Source organism: Hordeum vulgare, chromosome 6H (genome assembly GCF_904849725.1).
Source record: "Hordeum vulgare subsp. vulgare chromosome 6H, MorexV3_pseudomolecules_assembly, whole genome shotgun sequence".
NCBI lineage: Eukaryota > Viridiplantae > Streptophyta > Magnoliopsida > Poales > Poaceae > Hordeum > Hordeum vulgare.
The window spans coordinates 95,369,987-95,393,869 of NC_058523.1; positions in this window are offsets into that span (position 1 = coordinate 95,369,987).

Below are 23,883 nucleotides of genomic sequence, written 5' to 3' on the forward strand. Positions count from 1 at the left end.
TGCCGGCCATGGCGAGCATTGCAGCTTCCAGTTCACCAGCATACTGGTTCCTCTCCACTCTCAGGGCTTCATAAGCAGTTCCCATTTCACAAGTTTTCTGCACCAAGAAACAAAGGGTAATCAGCAAGTTTATCAGTTCACAGGCTAAGTTCTTCAGACCCCTGCCGACGCAAGCAGTCAACAGCGGTCTTAGGGACTACACCCAGTGGGTTCACTGAGAGTGACCCCACTGGCATGCACCTCAAACAGGCCCGCCATATTGAGGTGCACGCTTTCACCTACGCCTCCGAGGCCAATACTACTCGACCTTCGTGCAACTTACTCTCAGGGACTCTTACCGCAAGATTGCTCCGACTACAATGAGTACTCGCACTCGGAAGTCCTGTCTACGGACACAACCAAATTAAAGACAAAATGTATAAAGACAACTGTCGGTGCAAGCACTCGACAGAAGTCTCGGGGACTACACCCACTGGGTTCACTCGGAGTGAACCCATTGCAACAATTAATAACACCCAGTGGGTTACAGAAGAAAAGTAAGTACTTACTAGACTACTTACTCGGATGTCATCGCGCAGCTCCAAGCTCCGCCGGTACAAAGCCGACGGAGTCATAAGCCCTCTTGGCCTCTCCAGCCATCAGCTCCGCCTGGACCATGGCCCCCTTGGCCGCTCCCACCTGCTCCTCCGGAAGACACCGGATGCTGAATTCAGCATTCGACGAACCGGGAATCGTCGGAGGTTCCTGGGGCATCCCAAGGTCCGCCCCAGTCGGCTCCTCCCCCACCAGCACCGGGTCAGTCGGTGGCGGCGCTTCAGTCGGCGGAGCGTCGGCAACAGGTGTGGCGGCAGGAGGAGCGGCCTCAAGGACAGGCTCCAGGACAGGCTCCACGACGGGGTTGGCCCTCCCCTGGTCGCCCTCGTCCAGGCAGATCGCCCCTGACAAGCCGAATAACATGGCGCCTCAGAAAAAGAAAAGGATGGCGCAGTCTACAAGAATAAAACACCCGACTCTCCTACAACATACCTGGCTGGGACGAGACGACATTGTCCGTTTCCATGGGGTCATCCCCTTGGCGGGCCGGAGAGGTTGCAGAAGTGGCGACCCTGTCGAGTGAAGTCCATTCGACTTGTAAAGCAGGAGTTCACTCGGATAACATAAAGAGCCGAAAGTTAGATTCACTTACGTGGATGTGACGGGGATGGCAACCCTCATGCGCGGCAGAGCCTTCCGAGGTTTGGGCCCACTCGGTTTGGGCGCCCTAGAAGACTGTCATGCGGGCTCAGCAGCTGCGTCCCTGGACCTTTTCGTGCCTCGAGCACTCGGGACCACCGGAGCAGCAGGCGGAGCACTCGACGACGCAGGAAGAGCTGAAGGGACGGCGGGCTCGTGTCGACGCTTACTCCGATGCTCTGGCCGTGGAGGTGGCGAGTCACGCTCTTCGTCCTCTTCCTCTTCCTCGCTGTCCTCCTCCTCCGACTCCCCGTTGTCGGAGACGTATTCGGCGCTCTCCACGCTCCCCTCCTGGCTGCCTTCCTCCTCTTCCTCCTCCGGATCCCCATTCGAGACGGGGGAGAACCAGTTGGTCCACTCCTGCATGAGGTTCAGTCGGAAACGTTAAGCATCACACGGAGATATAAATAAATGACTGGAATCAAGACAGTTCGATGCACTCGGCTAATGCTACTCACCTGATTCGGTGGAGGGTTGTCTGCGCTGTAAGGCATCACTCGGCGAGCTCCTTTGGGGTTCTGACAGGGACCCGTGATTTGGAGCACCCACGAGGTCACCTTCTCCTCGAGTATGCCCACCATGTTGGTCCGAGTGGAATCCTCGGGCCCTGTGTAGTGCCACATAGCGTGGTCGCGGGCCTGCAGAGGCTGGATTGGCCGACCGATGAAAACTTCCAGCAGGTCAATACCGGTGACCCCCCTCCTGACAACATCCACGAGTGCCTCGACCAAAGGCTGGATATCGTTCTTCTCGGCTTTCGAAAGCGCGAGTTGCTTGGGCGGAGCAGGACGGTCTAGACTAAACGGAGGCAGCCCAGTCGACGCATTCGGACAGGCTATGTCCTGGCAGTAGAACCACGTCGACTGCCAGTTCCTAACCGACTCGCTCAACTGGAGAGCGGGGTAGCTGCTCCGACTCTTCTTCTGGAACCCTAAACCCCCCAGAGCTGGAGGAGATGCGTCTTGTCGTCCGACTGACTAAGACTTTTTATGGTTTGGGAGCGGGCGGAGAAGATGTGTTTGAATAAACCCCAATGGGGAGGGCAACCGATAAAACACTCGCGCAAAACGATGAAGGCAGAAAGATGGGCGATGGCATTCGGAGGAAAGTGATGGAGTTGAGCACCAAAATGATTCATGATGCCTTTGAAGAAGGGATGCGGGGGCAAAGAAAAACCTCTGTGAACATGGCTGAGGAGCAAGACGCGCTCCCCTCCCGAGGCGCCAGCTCGACCTCGTCGTCCGCCGGCAGCCTCCAGGACTTGTGCACGAGCATCCCGTGCTCCACCAACTCCAGTAGGTCCCCCTCCGTCACCATGGAGGGGAGGAAATCTCCTTGGATCCACGCCGCCGGCAGCAGCCGCTGCCGCCGTTGAGCAGCCGCCGCCTTGTTCTTCTTCTTCCTCGCCTCCATCTTGCTGGTCTGACCCTTGGTCATGGAGGCGACGGCGAGTCCTCGAGGAGGAGGAGGAGGAAGGAGCGTAGGTGCGCAGGAGGTGGCGAGGAAGATGGAGCAGGCGGGAGCGAAAGATTCGGCGAGCGTAACCGAGGAGTCTCGCCGCCCAGAGGTTAAATAGAGCGCCGACTGGGTCACTGGCGAATGGGCCCAAAATCTTATCTACCCGACTGGTCGCGGCGATATCAGTGGAGGAGTTGAAGGCGCGAGGATCGAGGAGTCAGGCGCTACTCGAGCGCGCTGACGTCGTCCCCGCTGAGCGCGTGGAACCCAAAATTTGAGATCCCGGAAAATCCGCCGCTATCAGTTGACTGGTCACGTCAAAAGATGCCGCGGAAGCACTCGGTTCCCGACAGTCTGCTTCGCAAACACCTCCACTCGAAGCGCTGGTCAAAAGAGATAAAATGGATAGAGGCAAGCAACGTCCAAGCCGAACCTAGTCCAGTCGGATCTGAACCTCAAGCACTGCTTCGACGTTTCAACCCCAATCCATTCGGGGACTAATGATGAGGTCATAGTCCTAGGGTAGGGTCATAGGCCTGCCCTACATGTCCTACCCAAGGACTACCCCACACAAAGGACAGGACCTTAAGTCTACCTCGACTGAATTAAGGAGTGCCCATCATCCAGTCGGTAACATGCCCAGAATCATCCAGTCGGAGGCTAGCATTCGGAAGGCACCAGACCAACCGACTGGATACACTCGGTACGTCGTAACCTCTCTGGAGGGAAACTGCCGTACGTTTCCAGGTGTGTTTACTAGCATTTAGAGCATACGTTACCTGTAACGTATGCATTCAATCGCCACTACTCTACCCCTGAGTCAAAACCGTTGTGGAGGGCAGCGCACTCTATATAAGCCGCCCTCCCCCACTGGTCAAGGGGTGAGCACATCATTGTATTCCATATTACACTCGGTAACAAGCTCCGAGAGCACTGAGACGTAGGGCTGTTACCTCCACCGCAGAGGGGCCTGAACTCATACAACCTCGCCGTAGCTAGGACTCTGCCCATCTCATTCGTACCCTACACATCTACTGTCAGGCTTATACCCACGACACTAGCTATGCTCCATCATCCTCACACGACTAATGTAAATCATGCACAACCCCGTTATTGGCCAAGTAATTGTTTTCGCACTCTTACTTTCTCAAACTTTTTATAACTATCACGCAATACATGAGCGTGAGCCATGGATATAGCACTATAAGTGGAATAGAGTGTGGTGGTGGTTGTGAGACAAAAAGGAGGAGATGGTCACATTGGTCCGGCGTATCAAAGGGCTATGGAGATGCCCATTAATAGATATCAATGTGAATGAGTAGGGATTGCTATACAAGGGATGCACTAGAGCTATAAGTATGTGAAAGCTCAAAAGGAGAACTAGTGGGTGTGCATGCAACTTGCTTGCTCACGAAGACCTAGGGCAATTTTGAGGAAGCACATCATTGGAATATACAAGCCAAGTTATATAATGAAGATTCCCACTAGCATATGGTAGTGACAAAGCAAGAAGCTCTCAATCATGAAGAACAACGTGCTATTATGAAGCACAAGTGTGGAAGAAGATAGTAGCATTGTCCCTTCTCTCTTTTTCTCTTTTTTTATTTGGGCTCTTAGGCCTCTTCTTTTTTTCTCTTTTTTTGGGCTCTTTGGCATCTTTTTTTTCTCACATGGGACAATGCTCTAATAATGATGATCATCACACTTTTATTTACTGACAGCTCAAAGCTTAGAATGATGATGACTCTATAGGAAATGCCTCCGGCAGTGTACCGGGATGTCCAACGATCTAGCTTGGCATATGACGTTGAAACATCTCGCTAGCTATCTTACGATCATGCAATGGCAATATGACAGTGACGGCACAAGTCATGAGATGGAACGGTGGGAGTTTCATGGCAATATATCTCGGAATGGCTATGAAAATGCCATAGTAGGTAGGTATGGTGGCTGTTTTGAGGAAGGCATATGGTGGGTTTGTGTACCGGCAAAAGTTGTGCGGCACTAGAGAGGCTAGCAAAGGCGGAAGGTGAAAGTGCATCTATACCATGGACTCACATTAGTCAAGAAGAACTCACATACTTGTTGTGAAAGTTTTTATTAGTAATCGAAACAAAGTGCTAAACACATACTCCTAGGGGAAGGGTTGGTAGGTGTAAACCATCGCGCGATCCCGACCTCAATACAAAGGATGACGATCAATAGATCAATTATGCTCTGACTTCCTAACATAGCGGTTCACCATACGTGCATGCTACGGGAATCACTAACTTCAACACAAGTATTTCTAGATTCACAACACCCTACTAACATAACTCTTAATATTACCGAATCCACGTCTCAAAACTAATTGAGAGGAATCAAGACTTCTCTTTCTACTCAATGCACATGAAGATGGAGGTTTTTATATCCTCTTTGGGTAACTATCACCTTTGGGACTACTTTCATAGCATAAGCCAACTACCAAGTCATGCACCGCTGTGCTCTAAAAGATATAAGTGAAGCACATAGAGCAAAATTATCTAGCTCAAAAGATATAAGTGAAGCACTATGAGCATTCTAGCAAAATCACGATGAGTGCATGTCTCTCTATCTCAAAAAGGTGTGCAGCAAGGATGATGATGACACAACAAAAATAAAAAACTCCTATGATACAAGACGCTCCAAGCAAAACACATATCATGTGGTGAATAAAAATATAGCTCCAAGTAATGTTATTGATGGATTGAAGACGAAAGAGGGGATGCCTTCCAGGGGCATCCCCAAGCTTAGGCTTTTTGGTGTCCTTGAATATGGCTTGGTGGGCCTTGGGCATCCCCAAGCTTGAGCTCTTTCCACTCCTTATCTCTTTGTCCATGAGAACATCACCCAAAACTTGAAAACTTCATAACACAAAACTTAAACAGAAACTCGTGATATCATTAGTGCAAGAAAACAAACTACCACCTCTTTTGGTACTATAGAAAACTTGAATTATATCTATATTGGTGTTGGGCTACTGTATTCTCACTTTTCCATGGCTAGTACCCCCCGATACTAACCATAGTTTCATCAAAACAAGCAACCAACTCAACAAAAACAGAATTTGTCAAAAACAGACCAGTCTGTAGCAATCTGTATACTTCGTATACTTCTGTTACCTCAAAAATTCTGAAACATTATGAATGCCTGGGCAAAAGGCATATCAACCAGGAGTAAAAAGAATCAACTCAAAAGCTCTTTAGGAATAAAAATGAAAAATCATCTCGTGAGCAAAAAGTTTCTATCTTTTTACAGCAGGATCAAGCAACCATTACCAAGACTAGTCATAAAGGTTTTGCTTGGCTCAAACACAAAAAGAAACACAAAAAACACAATCACAACAGAATTATGATGGTGTGGACGCAACAAAACAGAAATAAAAAAGATAAATTCATTGAGTTGCCTCCCAACAAGCGCTATTGTTTAACGCCCTTAGCTAGGCATAAAAGCGATAGAATCACGTATCGTCGTCTTTGGTGCTCAAACCATAAGTGGCCCTCATCATGGATTCATAAGGCAATCTTATTTTCTTTCTAGGAAAGTGTTACATGCCCTTCTTTAAAGGAAATTGAAATCTAATATTCCCTTCCTTCATATCGATGATAGCACCGATTGTGACAGCCCGATGCCGGCGCCCAGAAGATTCCCCTTTATTTCCGTTTCCGTCGTGGGATTAGAGTTATTCGTTGCATCGTCATGTAGTTTGCATCATCGTATCATGCATGGCATCATGTCAACTGTGTTTTGACGGTGTTGCTTGTTGCCGTGTTGTTGGGTGTTAGAGCTTTGTGAGTGTGACTTCGTTTGTTGGCGTGTTGAGAGTGCGTGCGTGAGGGCCACCGCTAAACCCCGTTGCACCACAGACCTAAGACCTTTTCTCCCCTCCTCTCCTCTCTTATTTGTTTTTGCGGTTGCTAAGATTTCCCGTTTTAAGCCTCTATTTAAAAAGGGTTTGTCTTTTTCTTTTCAATAAAAGGGTCCTTTTATTAAATGCGGGGGCAACCCTTCGATTTTCTTTATTTTCTCCTTTTTATTTATTTTAAAATCCGTCTCGTTTTCTTTTCCTCTTTAAAGAGATTTATTCTAATCTTTAAATAAAAGAGGTTGTATTTTGTTCTCCTGTCAAAAGGAGTTTGATTTTATTCTTTTGTAAAAAAAAGGGTTTTATTTTTGTTCTTTAAAAAAAAGGTTTCATTTTTATTTCTTTAAAAATGCCCAATCTATTTTATAGTTGGGGTTTGTTTTAAAGGAGCCAAAAGGCATTTTTTTATTTTGTTAAAACCTTTCTTTTGTGGTTGTATTTCTGTTTTAAAAAATAAAACCCAAAGTACATCAGGGGGAGGGAGCCCAGCCCAGCCGGCCAGGCCCAAGTCTCCTCCCTGACCAAGTGCCGTCACCCCAGACCCCCATCTCCCCGTGTGCCTTTTCTTCCTCCCGTGCGATTCCCCCTTCTCCTCCCAGCGCCGCTGCGCTCCTTCTCCCGAGCCGCCGCAGCAACTTCCCAGAGCTCGCCGCCGCCTCCCCGCGCCGGTTGCTCGCGCCGCCCCCGCAGCAGCTTCCCTGCAGGTGCCCGAGCAGGCCGCCTTTCCCCCGCGCAGCCCCGTCGTGCTGGCCCCCCCGCGCCGATGCCGTGTACATCTCCCGTGCCGGTGCCGTCCCCGCGCCGCCTGGAGGCCTTCCGCCGACGCCGCCATCGCCTCACCCTCGCCTTCCGCCGGTCGCCGGCCTCCCTGGCCATCCCTGCGCCAGCAGCTCGCCGCCGTCTTGCCCCTGCCCGAGCTGGCCCCGTCGCCGGTGCGCCGCCCCGCCATGAGCGCCTCCCCGAGCTGCGCCGCCACGCCAGCGTGCCGCGTCCGCCTCGTCCAGCCCTCCTCCTCGTTGCTCGCCCGGGCCAGTGCCCGCGCCGCCGTGCCGCTGATGTAGCTGCCTGCTGTGCGTTTTGTTGCTGCCTTATGCTGTTGCCTGCTGGCGTTGTCGTCCCTGCCTGCTGTCGTTGTGCCGTTTGCTGCTGCTGGCAGTGGTTTGGAGTTGCTCCTGCTGCTGCGACCAGATGATGTTGCTAGGTGCTGCTGCCCATGCCGAGCCGATGTGTGCATGTCCCTGTCGCCTGCTCGCGTCGCCGTGTTGCTGCTGTGTGCTGTTGCTGTGCTAGGTTGCTGCATGCATTTTGCTTGCTGCGTGTTGCGAGGTTAGTTGTTGCGTTGCCTGCTTGCCGTTTTGCTTTTGCTTGCTAATAGGTGCTTGCTGTTAGATGCTAGTGCTAGTAGCTGTAGGTAGTTTGCTAGTGCTTGCCGTGGCCGATGCTGCTGCTAGCTTGCTTGTGCTTAGTTGTTGTTTGCTGCTTCTTTGCTTTGCTGCTAGTTGTAGGTTGCTGCATGCTGTTGCTAGTTGCCGTGGATGTTGCTGCTTTGCTAGTTGAAGCTTTTGCTGTTAGATGCTAGTCTAGGTTGCTAGTGGCTTGCGGTTTGTCCGCTTACGCTAGCCGTGTTGCTGTCGCTTGCGTCGCCACATGCACCATCCCCGCCGCCGTGGATCGTCGACAAGATCGGCGAGTACCACGACACCCTCGACGACCCCCGGAAACGAGTTCGACTTCCTCCACGTCGCCGAAGACCCGTGATCGACTACCGACGCCGAAGACCTGAGAACCACGACGCCGAGAGAACAACTACCGTCGACGAGAACGTGTGCCACTACTTCAACTACCGGCGCGTGTACGACTACTTCCATGACGACCACGACGTCCGCTTCGACCGAACCCCTCCGATTCGCACGCGTCGAAGGTATACCGATGGGAGATGTCGTGTACCGTGTGCTAGTGATGTACGAATGTATGAGTTGTTTGAGTGGAATGCATGTATGCACCGTATGTATGCACCGTTTGTTTGCCCGTGCACATTGTCTTCCTTTTCGTCGTGCCCTCGACACATGGGAACCCGGTAATCGGGATCACCCCATCTTTATTTAGCGTTCCCGCACGCGCTTCAATTCGTTGTCACCGATATCTCGTCGAGTATCGGGATAGGAACGTTGCCGTGGCATCGTTTCCGATTTTCCACCATGGTTTCCTCTCGCTCGCCGTGGCGACACCTGTTTATTTCTCTTCTTGCCCGTGATGTTTGAACTCGCATGCATGACGCATTCATGGCATATATATATTGTGTTGCATGTCTCATGTGCCGTAGCTCCGATCTATGTTTCGCGTGGTAACCGACTAGGATGATCTGTAGGATCATCGCTTCACCCTTGCCATGATAACCACAATGTAATATTGCCGTGATAATTAACGGGAGTGAATTAAATAATTAAACCTGGAGTTTCGTCGATATGCAACCCGTTGCATATCGAGCTTCACTTAATGTGTAGTGTTTGCGTGAGGTGAATTGTCATGCCATGCCTTGCATCTTTGAACTGAGCATGCATCATATTAGGGCATGCATCATGTCTTGCTTTTGTTGTGGTGAATACTTGTGTTGATGTTTGTTTCCAGTTTGCCCGTCTCGATAGAGTTCCGCAAGCGTGTCGGAATGTGAGGACCCGTTCGACTACGTTGGTTCTCTGACTTCACCGAGTTGTTCTTCTTCCAAGCGGGATCTCAGGCAAGATGATCATTTCCCCAGATACCATTACTATCATTGCCATGCTAGTTATTGCTTCTATCGTTTATGTCTTGTTGCCTACCACTTGTTAAATATCAGCCTCTCAACAATGCCATGATTACCCTCAACCTGTTCGACCTAGCAAACCACTGTTTGGCTATGTTATTGCTTGCTTAACCCTGTTGATAGCGTTGTTAGTTGCAGGTGTAGATGCTTCCATGTGATAACATGGGTTCCTTGTCATATCACCATATTTAAATGCTATTTAATTTAATGCACCTATATACTTGGTAAAAGGTGGAAGGCTCGGCCTTTCTAGCCTGGTATTTTGTTCCACCATTGCCCCCTTAGTTTTCGGCTACCGGTGTTATGTTCCATAAACGAGCGCTCCTAACACGATCGGGGTTGTTATGGGGACCCCCTTGATAATTCGTTTTAGATTAAGACTGGTCTGGCAAGGCCCAACTTTGGTACTACATTTGCCTAATCGCTAATAAACTGCATAGGGAGTAATTAACCCGAGGAAATTTAATCAACCCCCGGGCCAGTGATCCTCATGAGTGTTGGTCCAAAACAGAGCACTGTGCGGGGCCACCACGAGGAAACTCGAGGTTTGGCACTTGTACGCATCGCTTATCCATCGTGACCTGAGAACGAGGTACGCGACTCCTATCGGGATCGTCGACACGTCGGGTGGCCTTGCTGGATTAGTTTTACCTTTGACAAAATATCTTGTGCATCGGGATTCCGGTGATGCTTTGGGTAATCTCAGAGTTGAGGTTTTCCACTAGGGAATCCGACGAGATCGCGAGCTTTGCGATTGAGGATTTCTATGCGGCTTGTGGTAATTTGTGATGGACTAGTTGGAGCACCCATGCAGGGTAAAATCTTTTCGGAAAGCCGTGCCCGCGGTTATGTGGCAACGTGGAAGCTTTGTTTAACACTAGTTTTAGATAACTTGAAGTTAACTTAATTAAAACTTCCCAACTGTGTGCGTAACCGTGACTGTCTCTTTCGTGAGTTCCCTCTCCGATTGAGGACACGGTGGGGTTATGTCTGACGTAGGTAGGTGTTCAGGATCATTCTTTTGATCACGAGTAGTTCACGTCCGTTATGCGTAGATCTCCCCCCTCTTATTTCTGGTACTCGTAAGTTAGCCACCAAATATGTGCTTACCGCTGTTGTAACCTCACCACTTAACCATACCTCACCCATTAAGCTTTGCTAGTCTTGATACCTTTGGAAATGAGATTGCTGAGTCCCCTGTGGCTCACAGATTACTACAACACCAGTTGCAGGTACAGGTAAAGGTTACCTGACGCGAGCGCGTTGATTGTTCATTTGGAGCTGCTTCTTCTTCTTCTTCTTCTTCATCGATCTAGGATGGGTTCCAGGTCGGCAGCATGGGATAGCAAGGATGGACGTCGTTCTTCTTTTGTCGTTTGTTTTCGTCCGTAGTCGGACCCTGCTCTTACTCTTGATGATTATGTAATGTACTGATGTGACTCTGATGTAGCTAGTGGCGAGTGTAAGCCAACTCTTTATATATCTCTTCTTTTCAGTACATGTACTTGTAACGATATCCATTCTTGCGACACGACGAGATGCGCTTCTATCCTTGACGAGGCCCTCATGCCAAATTGAGGATAGGGTCGCATCTTGGGCATGACACCGATAGTCCTTAGGAAAGGTCTACCAAGAATAATAGGGCATGTAGGATTGCAATCAATGTCAAACATAATGAAATCCACGGGTACATAGTTCCTATTTGCAATAATAAGAACATCATTGATCCTTCCCATGGGCTTCTTGACAGTAGAATCCGCAAGATGCAAATTAAGAGAACACTCTTCAATCTCATTAAAACCCAGAACATCACATAAAGACTTTGGAATCGCGGAAACACTAGCACCCAAATCACGCAAAGCATTGCATTCATAGTTTTTGATTTTGATTTTGATAGTAGGTTCCCACTCATCATGAAGCTTTCTAGAGATAGAGACTTCCAATTCAAGTTTCTCTTCAAGAGATTTTATCATAGCTTCGACGATACGATCGGTAAAGGCCTTGTTTTGGCTATAAGCGTGTGGAGAGTTCAACATGGATTGCATCAAGGAAATGCATTCAATCAAGGAGCAACTATCATAATTGAATTCCTTGAAATCCATGGTAGTAATTTCATTACTACTCAAAGTTTTAATATCTTCTAATCCACTTTCAATGCTTTTAGCATCAAGATAGATGGACTCCGAATCATTGGGGAAATTTTCAACCAAAGTGGATTCATATCCAGCCCCTTCGTCATTAGGTTTGACACAAGAAAACAAAGATTCAATGGGAGTCACACCAAGCACTTTAAGATCTTCGTGATTCTTATCACGAGAACACGCCTTTTTAAGCCATTCATGTCTAGCACGAATTTGGGCGGTTCTTTCTTTGCTCTCAATCATGGAAACACGCATCGCTTTCAAAGTTTCATCCATATTGATCTTGGGAGGAGCACATCTAACGTTCAAAGCATCAATATCACTATACATTCTATCAACGCTCTTAGCCAAATCGTCAATTTTGAGTAGTTTTTCCTCTATGGACGCATTGAATATCTTTTGTGAGTTGATAAACTCTTTGATATTACTCTATAGATCAGAGGTTAATCTATTGTAATTTCCATGAGTATTGTTGTAGGATTTGCCAAAGTTATTAGAGGAGTTACTAGGAATAGGCCTAGGAACATAGTTTCCTCTAAAAGCATTGTTGTTGCCAAAATTATTCCTACCAACAAAATTAACATCCAATCTAGCGTTTCTACTCTCAATCAAGGAAGACAAGGGCATATCATTAGGATCTAAAGGAGCACTTCTACTAGCAACCAAATTCATTAACTCGTCCATCTTAGCACTCAACGAGTTAATTTCTTCTATAGCGTGTACCTTCTTACTAGTAGGTGACCTTTCAGTGTGCCACTGAGAGTAGTTCGTCATGATATTGTCTAGGAGTTTTTTGGCTTCCCCTAACGTGATTTCCATGAACGTTCCACCTGAGGAGGAGTCCAAGATATTTCTAGAAGCGAAATTCAAGCCAGCATAAAAGATTTGAATAATCATCCAAAGACTCAAGCCATGAGCGGGACAATTTCTAATCATCAATTCATTCTCTCCCAAGATTGTGCAACATGTTCATGATCAAGTTGCTTAAAATTCATGATATTATTAGGGAGAGAGATAATCTTAGCCGGCGGAAAATACTTGGATATATAAGCATCTTTGCAGTTATCCTAAGAATCGATACTATTTTTGGGCAAAGACGAAAACCAAGTTTTTGCACGATCTCGCAATGAGAAAGGAAAAAGCTTCATTTTATCACATCATTATCCACATCTTTCTTCTTTTGGATATCGCAAATCTCAATGAAGGTATTGAGATGGGATGCGGCATCTTCACTAGGAAGGTCGGAGAATTGCTCTTTCATAACAAGATTCAGCAAAGCGGCCTTGATTTCGTATGACTCCGCACTAGTGGCGGGAGCAATCGAAGTACTAATAAAATCATTATTATTAGTATTCGAGAAGTCACAAAGTTTGGTGTTTTCAGTCATGGTGACTTCAGCAAGCAACCAAGCACACAAGCGAACAAAGATCAAGCGAGAGAAAAAGGGCGAACGAAAAGGCAAACGGAAAAGGCAAACGACAAAGGCAAGTTCTGAAGTGGGGGAGAGAAAAACGAGAGGCAACTCGCAAACAAAGTAAATGCAAGAGATGAGTTTGCGACACTTACTTGGATGAGTTCTTGACTTGATCCTCCCCAGCAACGGCACCAGAAATTCTTCTGCTACGGCAACAAAAGTCCTTCCCCGACAACGTCGGTAATTCTTCTTGATACTTCTCTTGCTTGTGTCGGTTTTTCCCTTGAAGAGGAAAGGGTGATGCAGCACAGGAGCGGTAAGTATTTCCCTCAGTTTGAGAACCAAGGTATCAATCCAGTAGGAGAATCTCGTCAAGTCTAGAGTACCTGCGCAAACACAAAAGAGCTTGCTATAAAGGGGTTGTCAATCCCTTCAAGATTGATTGCAAAGTGTGATCTGAAGGTGGAAAGTGCAAAAAAGTAAAAAAGTGTAAGGCTGAAAATATGGTGTGGAGTAGACCCGGGGGCCATAGTGTTCACTAGAGGCTTCTCTCAAAATAGCAAGTATTACGGTGGGTGAACAAATTACTGTCGAGCAATTGATAGAACCACTCAAAGTCATGACGATATCTAAGGCAATGATCATACATATAGGCATCACGTCCGAGACAAGTAGACCGATACTTTCTGCATCTACTACTATGTATTGAAGATCCAAGAGAGAGAAGAAGCCATCTAGCTACTAGCTATGGACCCGTAGGTCTATAGTGAACTACTCACGCATCATCGGAGAGGTCATGGTGTTGATGAAGAAGCCCTCCGTATCCGAATCCCCCCTCCGGCAGGGCATCAGAACATGCCCCAGATGGGATCTTGCGGAGACAGAAGCTTGCGGCGGCGGAAAAGTACTTTCGATGATCTCCTTATTTTTTTCTGGGATTTTAGGGAATACATTGGCGCAAAACCTAGGGCAGAGGCGGCCCAGGGAGCCCACAAGACAGGGAGGCGCGGGCCCCCTGGACGCGCCATGAGGGCTTGTGGGGTCCCTGCAAGCCCCCTGCCCTCGTTCTCCGGCTTCCCGATCTTTTTCTGTTTTGGAAAAAATCTTTTTGGCAGTTTCATTCTGTTTGGACTCTGTTCAAAATCCTCCTCTGAAAGGGGTCAAAAACATGGAAAAAACAGGAACTGGCACTTGGCACTGAGTTAATAAGTTAGTCCCAAAAAATATATAAAAGGCATACAAAACATCCAAAGTTTGACAAGATAATAGCATGAAACCATCAAAAATTATAGATATGTTGGAGACGTATCAATGTCAAAACATTGTTTCCTCGACGGTTTCCTTGAGGAAAGGTTGTATGTGATACAATGAGAAGGTTTTGTTAATCCTAAGGATGCTAACAAGTATGCGAGCTCCAGCGATCCTTCCAAGGACTAGAGTAAGCATCTCGGAGTTGGAATATGCGCTTTGATGAGATGATCAAAGCTTTTGGGTTTATATGAAATTTATGAGAAACTTGCATTTCCAAGGAAGTGAGTGGAAGCACTATAGAATTTATGATTAGTATATGTGGTTGACATATTGTTGATCGGAAATGATGTAGAATTTCTAGAAAGCATATAGGATTGTTTGAAATGTGTTTTTCAAAGGAAAACCTGCATTAAGCTACTTGAACATTGAGCATCAGGATCTATAGAGATAGATCAAGACGCTTGATAAAACTTTCAATAAAATGCACGCCTTGACAAGTTTTTTGAAGGAGTTCAAAATAGATCGGCAAAGAAGGAGTTCTTAGATGTGTTGTAAGGTGTGAATTTGAGTAAGACTCAAAGCCTGACCACGGCATAACAAAGAGAAAGGACGAAGGTCGTCCCCTATGCATTAGTCGTAGTCTATAGTATGCTATGTTGTGTACTGCACCTCATGTGTGTCTTGCCATGAATGTGTCAAGGGGTACGAAAGTGATCCAGGAATGGATAACTGGATAGTGGTCAAAATTTATCCTTAGTAACTAGTGGACTAAGGATTTTTTTTTCTCGATTATGGAGGTGATAAAAGAGTTCGTCGTAAAGGGTTACACCGATGCAAGATTTTCACTAATCCATATGACTTTGCATAGTAAACCAGATTCATATAGTGGAGCAGTCATTTAGAATAGTTCCAAATGGCATGTTGGTAGCAGCACCTACAGGATGACATAGAGATTTGTAAAGCACACAGAGATCTGAAAGGTTCACACCCATTGACTAAAAAACTCTCTCACAAGCAAACATGATCAAACCCTAGAACTGTATGGGTGTTAGATTCATTACAATCACATAGTGATGTGAACTATATTATTGACTCTAGTGGAAGTGGGAGAATGCTGGAAATATGCCCAAGAGGCAATAATAAATTGGTTGTTATTATATTACCGTATTCATGATAATCATTTGTTATACATGCTATAATTGTATTGATTGGAAACTCAAATACATGTGTGGATACATAGACAACACACAGTCCCTAGTGAGCCTCTACTTGACTGGCTCGTTGATCAAAGATGGTCAAGGTTTCCTGGCCAAATACAAGTGTTGTCACTAGATAATGGGATCACATCATTAGGAGAATGATGTGATGGACAAGACCCATACTATAAACGTAGCATATGCTCGTGTCAGTTTATTGCTACTATTTTCTGCATGTCAATGTACCTGTTCCTATGACCATGAGATCATACAACTCCCGGAGACCGGAGGAATAACTTGTGTATATCAAACATCGCAACATTACTGGGTGACTATAAAGGTGCTCTACAGGTATCTCCGAAGGTGTCTGTTGGGTTGGCATGGATCAAGACTGGGATTTGTCACTCCGTGTGACGGAGAGGTATCTCGGGGCCCGCTCGGTAATACAACATCTCAACAAGCCTTGAAAGCAATGTGACTAAGGAGTTAGTCACGGCATTTTGCATTACAGAACGAGTAAAGAGACTTGCCGGTAATGAGATTGAACTAGGTATAGAGATACCGACGATCGAATCTCGGGCAAGTAACATACCGAAGGACAAAGGGAACATCATACGTGATTAACTGAATCCTTGACATACAGGTTCAACCGATAAATATCTTTGTATAATATGTAGGATCAAATATGGACATCCATGTCCTGCTATTGGTTATTGACCGGAGAGTGTCTCAGGTCATGTCTGCATAGTTGTCGAACCCGCAGGATCTGCACACTTAAGGTTCAGTGACGTTTCGGTATAGTTGAGTTATAGGTGATGGTTGTTCGGAGTCCCGGATGAGATCATGGACATCACGAGGAGCTCCGGAATGGTCCGGAGGTAAATATTGATATAAAGGAAGTCCTATTTTGGTCATCGAAAAAGTTACGGGCTCATTGGTAGTGTACCGGGAGTGCCGGGAGGGTACCGGGGGACCACCGGGAGGGGTGTGACAACCCAAAGGCTTCATGGACTGCGAGAGGAGGTAGACCAGCCCATGGTGGGATGTCCAATGCATCCCCTTGTTGGGAAACGTCGCATGGGAAACAAAAAAATTCCTACGTGCACGAAGACCTATCATGGTGATGTCCATCTACGAGAGGAGATTTGGATCTACATACCCTTGTAGATCGCACAGCAGGAAGCGTTAAGAAATGCGGTTGATATAGTGGAACGTCTTCACGTCCCTCGAACCTCCCCATGAACCGTCCCACGAACCGTCCCGCGATCCGTCCCACGATCCGTCCCGCGATCCGTCCCACAAACCGTCTTGCGATCCTTCTCATGATCCGTTCCGATCTAGTGCCGAACGGATGGCACCTCCGCGTTCAGCACACGTACAGCTCGATGACGATCTCCACCTTCTTCATCCAGCAAGAGGGGGCGGAGAGGTAGAAGAGTTCTCCGGCAGCGTGACGGTGTGCCGGTGCTGGTGATGATCTACTCCGGCAGGGCTTCACCTAAGCTTTGCAAAAATACGATCTAGAGGAAAAACTGCGTGGTATAGGGTCGAGCAGCACGTGGCAAAGTTGTGTCTCAAAAACCCCTAATACCTATAGTATATATAGGAGGGAGGGAGGGGAGGAGGCAGCCTCAAACCCTCAAGGTTTGGCCGAAATTGGGGGTGGAGGAGTCCTACTCCAATCCTACTTGCAAGAGGATTCCACCTTCCCACTTGGAAACTCTTTCCACCTTGTGTTTTTTCCTTCTCAAACCTTATGGGCCTTAGTGGGAACTTATGCCAGCCCACTAGGGGCTGGTTTATCTCTTCCCATAGCCCATGAGACCCCTTGGGGCGTGACACCCCTCCCGATGGTCCCCGGCACCCCTCCCGGCACTCCCGGTACATTACCGATAAGCCCGAAACTTTTCCGTTGACCAAAACATGACTTCCTATGTATCAATCTTTACGTCCGGACCATCCCGGAGCTCCTTGTGATGTCCTGGATCTCATCCGGGACTCCGAACAACATTCGGTAACCAACCATATAACTCAAATACGCATAAAACATCGTCGAACCTTAAGTGTGCAGACCCTGCGGGTTCGAGAACTATGTAGACATGACCCGAGTGACTCCTCGGTCAATATCCAATAGCGGGACCTGGATGCCCATACTGGATCCTACATATTCTCCAAAGATCTTATCGGTTGAACCTCAGTGCCAAGGATTCATATAATCTTGTATGTCATTCCCTTTGTCCTTCGGTATGTTACTTGCCCGAGATTCGATCGTCGGTATCTGCATACCTATTTCAATCTCGTTTACCAGCAAGTCTCTTTACTCGTTCCATAATACAAGATCCCGTGACATACACTAAGTCACATTGCTTGCAAGGCTTGTGTGTGATGTTGTATTACCGAGTGGGCCCCGAGATACCTCTCCGTCACACGGAGTGACAAATCCCAGTCTTGATTCATACTAACTCAACGGACACCTTCGGAGATACCTGTAGAGCATCTTTATAGCCACCCAGTTACGTTGCGACGTTTGATACACAAAAGGTATTCCTCCGGTGCAAGTGAGTTATATGATCTCATGGTCATAGGAATAAATACTTGACACGCAGAAAAACAGTAGCAACAAAATGACACGATCAACATGCTACGTTCATTAGTTTGGGTCTAGTCCATCACATGATTCTCCTAATGATGTGATCCCGTTATCAAGTAACAACACTTGCCTATGGTCAGGAAACCTTGACCATCTTTGATCAACGAGCTAGTTAACTAGAGGCTTACTAGGGACATTGTTTTGTCTATCTATCCACGCAAGTATTGTGTTTCCAATCAATACAATTATAGCATGGATAATAAACGATTATCATGAACAAATAAATATAATAATAACTAATTTATTATTGCCTCTAGGGCATATTTCCAATAGTCTCCCACTTGCACTAGAGTCAATAATCTAGTTCACATCACCATGTGATTCTAACGAATCTAACACCCATATAGTTCTGGGGTCTGATCACGTCTTACTCGTGAGAGAGGTTTTAGTCAACGGTTTTGAAACTTTGAGATCCGTGTGTTCTTTTACAAATCTTTATGTCACCTTATAGATGCTGCTACTACGTGTTATTTGCAAATACTCCAAATATCTACTCTACTATACGAATCCGTTTCACTACTCATAGTTATTCGGATTAGTGTCAAAGCTTGCATCGACGTAACCCTTTAGGACGAACTCTTCAACCACCTCCATAATCGAGAAAAATTCCTTAGTCCATTAGTTACTAAGGATAACTTTGACCGCTACTAGTGATTCAATCATGGATCACTCTCTGTACCTCTCAACAGACTTGAGGCAAGGCACACATCACGTGCGGTACCCAGCATGGCATATTTCAGATTCTATGGCCAAGGCATAGAAGACGACCTTCGTCTATTCTCTTTATTCTGTCGGGGTCGGGTTTTGAGTCTTACTCAAATTCACACCTTACAACACAACCAAGAACTCCTTCTTTGCTGATCTATTTTGAACTCCTTCATAAACTTGTCAAGGCATGCATCTTGTTGAAACTTCTATTAAGCGTTTCGATCTATCTCCATAGATCTTGATGCTCAATGTTCAAGTAGCGCAATCCAGGTATTCCTTTGAAAAACTCCTTTCAAACAACCCTTTTATGCTTCACAGAAATTATATATCACTTCTGATCAACAATATGTCAACCACATATACTTATCAGAAATTACATAGTGCTCCCACTCACTTCTTTGGAAATACAAGTTTCTCATAAACCTTGTATAAACCCAAAATCTTTGATCAACTCATCAAAGCATATATTCCAACTCCGAGATGCTTGCACCAGTCCATAGAAGGATCGCTGGAGCTTGCATACTTGTTAGTATCTTTAGGATCGACAAAACCTTCTGATTGTATCACATACAATCTTTCCTCAAGGAAACCGTTGAGGAAACAATATTTTGTCTTCCTATGTGCAATATTTCACAAATAATGCAGCAACTACTAACATAATTCCAACAGACTTTTAGCATCGCTACGAGTGAGAAAGTCACATCATAGTCAACTCTTTGATCTTGTCGAAAACATCTTTGCGACAAGTCGAGCTTTTCTTACTAGTGACTTATCACCATCACCGTCTGTCTTCCTTTTAAAGATCCATCTTTACTTAATAGTCTTACTACCATCAAGTAGTTCTTCCAAAGTCTACACTTTGTTATATACATGGATCCTCTCTCGGATTTCATGGCCTCCAACCATTTGTCGGAATCCAGGCCCACCATTGCTTCTCCATAACTCGTAGGTTCATTGTTGCTCAACAACATGACCTCCAAGGCAAGGTTAGCGTACCACTCTGTAGTAGTACGCGACCTTTGTCGACCTACGAAGTTTGTAGTAACTTGATCGGAAGCTCTAATGATCACTATCATCAGCTTCCACTTCAATTGGTGTAGGCGCCACAGGAACAACTTCCTGTGCCCTGCTACACACTGGTTGAAGTGACGGTTCACTAACCTTATCAAGTTCCACCACCCTCCCACTCAATTCTTTCGAGAGAAACCTTTCCTCGAGAAAGGACCCGTTTATAGAAACAAACACTTTGCTTCCGGATCTGAGATAGGAGATGTATCCAACTGTTTTGGATATCCTATGAAGATGCATTTATCCGTCTTGGGTTCTAGCTTATCAGACTGAAACTTTTTCACATAAGCATCGTAGCCCCAAACTTTCAAGAAACGACAACTTAGGTTTCTCCAAACCATAGTCTATACTGTGTCATCTCAACGGAAATACGCGGTGCCCTATTTAAAGTGAATGCGGTTGTCTCTAATGCATAACCCATAAACGATAGTGGTAATTTGATAAGAGACATCATAGTATGCACCATATCAAATAGGTCGTGGCTATGACACCATCACACCATGGTGTTCTTGGTGGCATGAATTGCGAAACAACTTCCACATTGTCTTAACTGTGTACCAAAACTCGCAACTCAGATATTCATCTCTATGATCACATCGTAGACAGTTTATCCTCTTGTTACGACGAACTTCACTCTGAAACAGAAATGAACTTCTTCAATATTTTAGACTTGTGATTCATTAAGTAAATACTCCTGTATCTACTCAAATCGTCATTGAAGTAAGAACATAATGATATCCACTACGTGCCTCAGCACCCATTGGACTGCATACATCATAATGTATTACTTCCAACAAGTTACTGTCTAGTTTCATCTCAATGAAAACAAGGCCTTGCTCATGTGGTATGATTTGCATGTCACAAGTGATTCAAAATCAAGTGAGTATAAAGATCCATCAGCATGGAGCCTATTCATGCAATTTATACCAACATGACTCAAGCGGCACTGCCACAAGCAAGTGGTACTATCATCATTACCTTGTATCTTTTGGCACCAATATCATGAATATGTGTAACACTACGATCGAGATTCAATAAACCATTGAAGGTGATTATTCAAGCAAATAGAGTAACCATTATTCTCTTTAAATGAATAATCGTATTGCAATAAACACAATCCAATCATGTTCATGCTTAACGCAAGCACCAAATAACAATTATTTTGGTTTAACACCAATCCCGATGGTAGAGGGAGCGTGCGACGTTTGATCATATCAACCTTGGAAAAACTTCCAACACATATCGTCACCTCGCCTTTAGCTAGTCTCCGTTTATTCTGTAGCTTTCATTTCGTGTTACTAATCACTTAGCAACCGAACCGGTATCCAATACCCTCGCGCTACTAGGAGTACTAGTAAAGTACACATCAACATCATGTATATCAAATATACTTCTGTCGACTTTGCCAGCTTTCTTATCTACCAAGCATCTAGGGTAGCTCCGCCTCAGTGACCGTTCCCCTCATAACAGAAGCACTTAGTCTCGGGTTTGGGTTCAATTTTGGGTTTCTCCATTAGAGCAGCAACTGGTTTGTCATTTCATGAAGTATCCCTTCTAGCCCTTGCCCTTCTTGAAACTAGTGGTTTTACTAACCATCAACAATTGATGCTCCTTCTTGATTTCTACTTTCGCAGTGTCAAACATTGCGAATCACTTAAGGATCATCATTTCTATCCTTGATTTATTTATAGTTCATCACGAAGCTCTATCAGCTTAGTGGCAGTGACTTTGGAGAACCATCACTATCTCATCTGGAAAATTAACTCCCACTTGATTCAAGCGATTGTTGTACTCAGACAATCTGAGAACATGCTCAACGACTTTGAGCTTTTCTCATTTACTTTGTAGGCAAAGAATCTTGTCGGAGGTCTTATATCTCTCAACAAGGGCACGAGCATGAAATCTCAATTTCATCTCTTTTGAACATCTCTTATGTTCTGCGATGTTTTCAAAACGTCTTCGGTGCCTTGCTTCTAAGCCATTAAGTATTATGCACTGAACTATCACGTAGTCATCAAAAACGTGTATGTTAGATGTTTGCAACACCCACAGACGACGCTCGAGGTGCAACACACCGAGTGGTGCATTAAGGACATAAGCCTTCTGCGCAGCAATGAGGACAATCCTCAGTTTTACGGACTCAGTCCGCAAAGTTGCTACTATCAACTTTCAACTAAATTTCTCTAGGAACATATAAAACAGTAGAGTTATAGCGCAAGCTACATCGTAATTTGCAAAGACCATTAGACTATGTTCATGACAATTAGTTCAGTTAATCATATTACTTTAAGAACTCCCACTCAAAAAGTACATCTCTCTAGTCATTTGAGTGGTACAAGATCCAAATCCACTATCTCAAGTCCGATCATCACGTGAGTCGAGAATAGTTTCAGTGGTAAGCATCTCTATGTCGATCATATCAACTATACGATTCATGCTCGACCTTTCGGTCTCATGTGTTCCGAGGCCATGTCTGCACATGCTAGGCTCGTCAAGCTTAACCTGAGTGTTCCGCATGTGCAACTGTTTTGCACCCGTTGTATGTGAACGTTGAGTCTATCACACCCGATAATCATGTGGTGTCTCGAAACGACAAACTGTAGCAACGGTGCACAGTCGGGGAGAACACAATTTCGTCTTAAAATTTTAGTGAGAGATCACCTCATAATGCTACCGTCGTTCTAAGAAAAATAAGGTGCATAAAAGGATTAACATCACATGCAATTCATAAGTGACATGATATGGCCATCATCATGTGCTTCCTGATCTCCATCACCAAAGCACCGACACGATCTTCTTGTCACCGGCGCCACACCATGATCTCCATCATCATGATCTCCATCAACGTGTCGCCATCGGGGTTGTTGTGCTACTTATGCTATTACTACTAAATCTACGTCCTAGCAATATAGTAACGCGTCTGCAAACACAAACGTTTCTTAAAGACAACCCTATGGCTCCTGCCGGTTGCCGTACCATCGACGTGCAAGTCGATATTAACTATTACAACATGATCATCTCATACATCCAATATATCACATCACGTTGTTGGCCATATCACATCACAAGCATACCCTGCAAAAACAAGTTAGACGTCCTCTAATTGTTGTTGCATGTTTTACGTGGTTGCCATGGGTATCTAGTAGGATCGCATCTTACTTACGCAAACACCACAACGGAGATGTATGAATTGCTATTTAACCTCTCTCCAAGGACCTCCTCGGTCAAATCTGATTCAACTAAAGTTGGAGAAACCGACACTCGCCACTCATCTTTGAGCAACGGGGTTGCTCGTAGCGATCAAACCAGTCTCTCGTAAGCGTACGAGTAATGTCGATCCGAGCCGCTTCGATCCAACAATAGCGCGGAATCAAGAAAAGACTAAGGAGGGCAGCAAATCGCACATCACCGCCCACAAAAACTTTTGTGTTCTACTTGAGATAACATCTACGCATGAACCTAGGTCATGATACCACTGTTGGGGAACGTCGCATGGGAAACAAAAAATTTCCTACACGCACGAAGACCTATCATGGTGATGTCATCTACGAGAGGAGATTTGGATCTACATACCCTTGTAGATTGCACAGCAGGAAGCCTTAAGAAACGCGGTTGATGTAGTGGAACGTCTTCACGTCCCTCGAACCGCCCCACGAACTATCCCACGAACCGTCCCGCGATCCGTCCCACGAACCGTCTTGCAATCCTTCTCATGATCCGTTCCGATCTAGTGCCGAACGGACGGCACCTCCGCGTTCAGCACACGTACAGCTCGATGACGATCTCCACCTTCTTCATCCAGCAAGAGGGGCGCAGAGGTAGAAGAGTTCTCCAGCAGCGTGACGGCGCGCCGGTGGTGGTGATGATCTACTCCGGCAGGGCTTCGCCTAAGCTCCGCAGAAATATGACCTAGAGGAAAAACTGCGTGGTATAGGGTCGAGCAGCACGTGGCAAAGTTGTGTCTCAAAAACCCCCAATACATCTAGTATATATAGGAGGGAGGGAGGGGAGGAGGCAGCCTGGCCGAAACTGGACGTGGAGGAGTCCTACTCCAATCCTACTTGGAGTAGGATTCCAC